Here is a 7,130-nt window from a genome sequence, read left to right as displayed (position 1 = left end):
TTTGACTGAGGTTTTTTTTATTAAATGACCGACGATAAAATCAAACTTTTAACGAGCTGGTCGCAATTGTTTTCGCTCATACCTAGCTTCGGGCTTTCGATAAAGTATGTTTTTTTTTCTTGCGTTGCAACCCAATATGCAAGTCAAAAAATCTTTTTTCATTTGTGAATGTACAGCCCACTATTTGCCCAATGATAATCTCTTTGGGCCTTTTGGGGTCAAAGTCAAACAGATAATCCTATTTAGAGGACCAACCCATTAAAGCATAATATAGACTGAAAATTTTGTTTTCAAATCAGTATTTTTCTACTTTTGCTTCCCTTTATCCAATAAAACCTGAAACTAGACCGTTAGTTTGTTCCCTATTTATTTTTTAATTTTTTAAATAATTTAAAATTAAGGCAAACTTTAACATGATCATGGCGGGTTAACAGGTTTTGGATTAAGGGTTGGATTAGTTCAACCTTACCACGGCCATTTCTTTATTCGTTTAAAAATATCAAGCCTAACACGAACAACTTTAAAATCTTCAAGCTAGAGCATGAGTGCTTGACCATTCAACTCATTTATCTAAACGTGTCAAAAGGTAGGCAGGTAGCTAAGCACGCTCGTAGTAATCACGTTGTAAGAAAACGTGTTAATATTGGTGAACTAAATGTATCGAATGGATCATAAATTGGTTTGTAGGTCGAGATGTTTAATTAAACGGGTTAATTAGATGTAACTCTAGGGAAAATAGAATGTTCGTTATTATTTAAACATTTGCTCTAGACGAGTCTATATATAGTGAAATATTTATAAATACTGCTTCTAATTGTTTTTATAAGAGATTTCAATTGTTGAGAAAAAACTTGTGTAACTTTGTATATAATGTTTAAACTAATCTGCTAAGGGACTTGTATTGAATTTTATGCCTAAACAGTGAACTTGGAGGACTGATTGTGTGCAAAACGAAAAATGAAAATCTAATAAGGGGAATATTATTTTTTTGTTTTCTAATTCCGTTTTCTTTATTTAGATGTGTCAAAAATTGGGTTCCAATATGTAGAAACATAGATATTACATCAATATAGCAGGTAGGCGGGCAACAAGATCAATATAGCAGGTAGGCGGGCAACAAGCTGCGCCGCCACCCCTTTCTGAATTGCAAAAGAAATAGAAAGAAAAGAAGAAACCAGGGGAGACCACCTGGGTCGAAATTTGTATCTAAAATCGCTAGTTCATGTAATTCAAATCTGGTTCTTTCTTCTCGAATTCTTCAAGGTTTGTTACTCGATATGAAGCTTGAGGAACGGGAAAAGAATCAAAGTATGTTCTATCCTACGGGCGAAGGTGAGTGGTACAACCCTTAACTTTTGTTACTACCCAGTTTTATGTAATGTAATTAGAATGAAACAAGTTTGGTAGTGACAGATTTGGTTAAGTTTGGAATTAGATTTATTAAAGGATTAACTAGTATCCGTTTTATATGAAATTTAGTTCCAACCTTCCGGAAACAATTGTATAGGTTCTACAAAGGTGTTCACGTCAAATTGGTTTAGTTAAGAGGTCAAAACAGTCCAGCAAAACTGATTTATTGTTGTTGTCCCTAACAGGGCAGCCTGTTTGCAGACGTCTTTTCAGGGCCTTAAACATTTTATTTTGACAGAAGTTGTCTAACATCATAATGGAGTTTGTGTGATTGTTATAGATTTTTATGAAATCTTATGATGTGGTTTTTGGAATTTTTTTATTAATAAAATATGAATTTCAGCAATCAGGTCAGCCCACTTACGGGCTCGTTTCGGGCCCTTAACCACTTTAGATCTTGATGATCTTTGGATAGAAGTTGCCTAACGTTATAACTGATTATATGTAATTTTCGTAGATTTTTCTGAAATTGTTTAATGTGGTTTTATGAAGATTTTATTAATAAAATACAGATTTCAGCAAATATGTTTAATAATGTCGGACGGGTCAAAAGGGTACACATGACTAACCAAAATGACTAACGGTTAAAAATGGTGGATTTATAATCTTGTTAGTTTTAATTGGCGAGTTATATCGAATATTAAGAATGTTTATTTTGTGGACTTTGACTCGTTAACTTATACTTATAATAATTGTATAAAAATAAAAGAGAAGATGGTCATCTTGAATGGTTTGCAATTAATCAAGAAAGAATAAATCTTCAGTGTATACATTTGAGGAACAAAGCTTGTCGAGTTAAATATCTTGCAATACATCGATTTAATGGCCCGAAATCAAGGTATGAGTTAATATATTTTTCATAGCGAGTTAAAGCATCAAAGAGGGTCAGACGATAGGTTTGGTCGGCGTACCATACTATGATCTGCAGGTTTTGCGTTGAGGTCCCGTATATGCTTACTCAGTGTATCATACACCAATATGGGATTCTTTTTCAGAAAAGCTTTCCGTTTAATTTTAAGTTTTCTCTCGTAGTCAATATTGTTATTTCACTTGGTTATTACTACTGAATGGTTCTGGATATTGTATGTGGCCATAGGTAAATATATGCGGATGGGTGATCTACACGAATGTCAGATAAAGCGGATGCTATAGAAGAGGGGGTTGGATATGTCGAGGGGACTATTGAGAATATTGATGATCGAAGGCTTTGATGTGATCAAGTCTTGGGAATGAGTCAACGATGTATGGTGGGAATATTGTTTCTTTGAACTATAGGAGCTATTTTTGTCAAGTCACATTCATTTTGTGACGTGCTTTGAAGTGTACCTCTAAGGTTGGTGTATTAACGGTTATGGGTTTTGTGTGTTATTTGAGTTACGCATATTTTATAAATTATTTGTGATTAAACAGATTTTGTTTCCGCAAGGATTTGTTTAATGCAAGAAGGTCATGCCGAAGTTTTATAGTAAAAGAAAATATAACCAATAGTTTTACTCATTTCCATTGTGTTTTGAAAATGTAACCAAACATTGAGAACAATGATTTTTATCGAGTAAACTTACAAGACTAAAAATAAATAAAAAAAAACTGGGCCTATTTTCCACAAAGTGTTTTTAAATGTTTTACAAATATGTTATGGGTGTTTTAAGTTGGTATCAGAGCCATAGGTTGAGAGATTTGAATATAAAGTGATATTCAAACTCAACCTTAGTGCTCTTCATGGGATATGAACGTTGACCTGGGACTTGATCACGAAACTGATGATACGAGGTTAGCATGAATTTATATGGTTATTCGCTATACGTGTTATATCAACTTATGACTAGACCTTTATGGTTATGAAATGATATATAGAGGACATGTGCATATAATGTTAGTTGTGATTTGAGTTGATATAATCAAATAAAAATTTTCTTATGGGCAATGGCCGGATATGTAAACCGAAATTTATTACTTTTGACATGTTGTGGTAATAATAAGGACACGCTTGAATAATGTGTGGATTGGTACACCTGGCCAGTGCATTAATCTACACACTGCACTTGACTGCTCTTAGTATTATCATAATTGTGTTAGAAGTACTGAAAAGTAAGTGAACATACCCTACTGATCGAGTTGAGTTTCTGTGTAGACATGATTGATAGCGACAGCGGATTGCTGATGAGAAACCTTCGAATGGAATTTCCATTAGTGTTTTGACTTTGGATTGAGACATGTTATGTCGTAAAAACCGGTTGTAAGAGTCAACGGTGGTGACCATTTGGTTTATACGGACTGATCATCCACGGTGGATACTACAGGCTGATCACCCATAGGTAGCTACTGGGGGTCACGTGAATGTGATGAGACTCCAGTAGTGGAGATAATTTGTAGGTAGCTACTGGGGGTCACAGAGATGTGATGAGACTCCAGTAGTGAGAAAACTCGTAATTTGCTACCGGGGGTCACAGATATGTGATAAGACTCCGGTAGTGGAGTCACAGGTGTTGTGACCCAACGATATTGGGGAGTCACAGATGCGTTGTGACATTGATGATGGAGATACCATATGGGAGTGGCATAAGTGAAGAGATCCGTTGTTGGTGAACAGAGGTAACCTCTAAAGGACGGTGGTTCTAAGGATTATTGAAATGGTAATTTCTAAAGAAAAGAGATGGTGGTCTTTTGACATAAACAATATATAAGTAAGTTGTTCTTACTATGTTACATTTTAGTTATTGAGTATGTGTTTATGCTATGCTATGCTATGCTATATATGACTAAGAATCCATTGTGTGACAACTAACAAGTGATGAAAAGGTGTTACAGTGAAATTATTAAATTATGTGGGAGTTCTGAGTGGTCACAGGACATGTGGTGTTGTACCAAGAAATTCAAGGAGATATATGAGAGGGGATGAGGTGAGAAATGAATTATCTCATGAAAAGGCAAGTTATGACTCTAACCTTACAAATCTTTGAGATAACCTTGGCTTAAAAGCAAATATTCGTGTACTGCTTGAAACATGATCATGTGGTGATTATATGAATAATGTGTGATAAAAAAATACAAAATTTAAAGGCATGTATATGAGATTGTAAATCAAAATGATAAGTGAACAAACGAATGATGATTATATGTGATAGTATGCACATTATGTGATAGTATGCACATTTTGTGCCTTTAGATGCTTAAATTGCTTCATGAAGAGATTCTTTAAGAATATGACTACCAAATGAATCATGCAAAGTGATGTTGGTATTACGTGTCAATTGTGTCTTATGCGCTTAATTGAAAACTTTATCATATGCAAAATTGTGATTTTGTGTAAATTGATGTACTATTGTGTGTTGTTAAATAAATACTAGAAATAGAAGTATAAGATGGTGTTGCTTGGTTACTAAATGATTGATGACGAGTTTGTAAATTTAGGATACATAGTTATCAAAAAAAAAATGTTATATTCAATATCGTAATTATATGTGCTTGGCGTGCATTGTGTGATTAATTGAAAATTTATGAGACAAAAGTTGCTAAGTCTAATAGAGTGGTAGAACAAAGGTGTTACCTATCGTTAAATATTGGGTTGTATGAACCCTCTATGAAACTAAGACTACAATGTGTATTCCGAGCTTATATGATTTAGTGAATGATTCAAAGGTAGATAAAAAGGAAATGGGAGTTGAATTAATTTCTTATGAGGTTGAATGAGGCACTTGCTATGTACATGAAAATGTGAACAGTTTTGTCAAAGATTCAAGTTTGGGTGGTATAATTCCGCATTACGGAGTTGTCTTGCCACTTTTATTGGCAAGCTATTATTAACCTTAAATATGAGAAGGTTCTTCTTATCTTGTGTTATGTGCTAATATGTTGAGTCAGAAAGAACTAAATCTTATTTGAGTCTAAGAATCTTATATAAAATTATGAATGGAAGATATTACTGTAATTTTGATTAATAAGTTAGCATATTAAATTTAGAAAGATAAAACAATTTAATCGCTATAAATACGTAAATAAGCGCTCAGTTGTCTTGTCAACTGGCTTTAAAATTTGCATTTACGTTTTTCTCCTTATAAGAATTCATCATTGGTGGTCACGTGTCAACTCTTTAGTCTTTACTAGCTAAAGCATATCTCTATATTTTAGACCATTCATAATATGGTGGACTTCAAGAACATTTTTCCACCGGTGGACTTTTTCAATTTTATCGTAGTAGCTTGAAGCACATTATAATGATTAAACAACTCTTAAACTACTTAAGCATATAAAATTAAAAAATAAGGGAAATATGTAATTAGCTCTCTAACTAAATACAAAGCATGAAAAAGTGAAACACCCGTCACCCCAACGACGCAAAAATAGGCAGCACCACTTTTTTATATCACCGTACCATAACGGTGTTAGGCATTTTCGATCCTAGTTTGAGATAAAGCCCCACTAGCGATGGTCCAAGAACCTTAGAATATATCCCATTTGTATTGTCCCGTGTAGGCATACAAGTGGATGGCAAGTATCACATGTTTGTTGATTTAACGTGTAGGCTTACAAGTAGGTGGCCAATGTCACATGATTATTGATTTAAGATTTGACTATGTGTTGTGGGGCTTTGTTCGAGGGCTTCAGCCACGTCACTCGCAAACACCATAAGTCCATAACACCTTCTAGCAATCAGGGGCTTGAACCCACTCACGGCCACTAAGGGAGGTTGAAGGAGAAGGTTTGGTTATTTATGGCTCGTGAGCGCGGGCTTTATCCACAAAGGCTCAAGTGAGCGAGCAAGGGCTTTATTCAAAGCCTAGTCAGCGTCCAGTCAACACGATATAACATAATAGATAAATCTGAAGCCAACGAAACCCACAACAGATAGTCTTAATAATTATATGTGCAACAATTTTATTTGAATATTGATTATACTTCAAAATGGTTAATTAATAGTCTATTTGTGTCCTTTTCTAATGTTTGCATTATTCCTTTTTTTTATTTTTCTGTCTTTTTTTTTTCTATAAAAATCATCATTGTCTGTTTTTGGCTAAAGTATATATCTCCATTTATAACATAATAGATAAATCTGAAGCCAAAGAAACCCACAACAGATAGTCTTAATAATTATATGTGCAACAATTTTATTTGAATATTGATTATACTTCAAAATGGTTAATTAATAGTCTATTTGTGTCCTTTTCTAATGTTTGCATTATTCCTTTTTTTATTTTTCTGTCTTTTTTTTTCTATAAAAATCATCATTGTCTGTTTTTGGCTAAAGTATATATCTCCATTTATATTTTGTTATCAAAGTGGATAAGTGTCATGTCTTAATACATGATTTAAGATTTGTAAGTATACCTTTAACAATTTAATTTTGGATAAATGTCATGTTTTTTAAATGTTAACTACTAGAGTGAGTGCACAAATCGGGTTTTTTTCAAATACTCGGTTTCCGTGTGGTTTGGATATCAGGTTTTTTTATAGATTGGATTTTTTGAAGGGGTTATAATTTTTAGGGGTATTTTCAGGTACTTTTCAGGTATTTTTCGAGTATAGTTCGGGTATTTGAAAAACCTGGTTTCCGGTATTGGAAAAGCCCAGTTCCGGGTATGGAACTGGTTCCGGTTTTTGGATATTACCGAGTATTAATCAGGTCCGGTTCCGGACACGGGTTTTGATACTAAAATACATACTCTATTCGTACTCTACGGGTAGGGTTGGGTACGAGTTCGGTTATTAAAAACCGAGTATTA

The sequence above is a fragment of the Bidens hawaiensis genome, unplaced genomic scaffold, assembly GCF_021521415.1.
Source record: "Bidens hawaiensis isolate Kalapana, Puna unplaced genomic scaffold, B.hawaiensis_p1.1 tig00033943_1, whole genome shotgun sequence".
Classification (NCBI taxonomy): domain Eukaryota; kingdom Viridiplantae; phylum Streptophyta; class Magnoliopsida; order Asterales; family Asteraceae; genus Bidens; species Bidens hawaiensis.
This window is presented reverse-complemented; position numbering follows the sequence as displayed.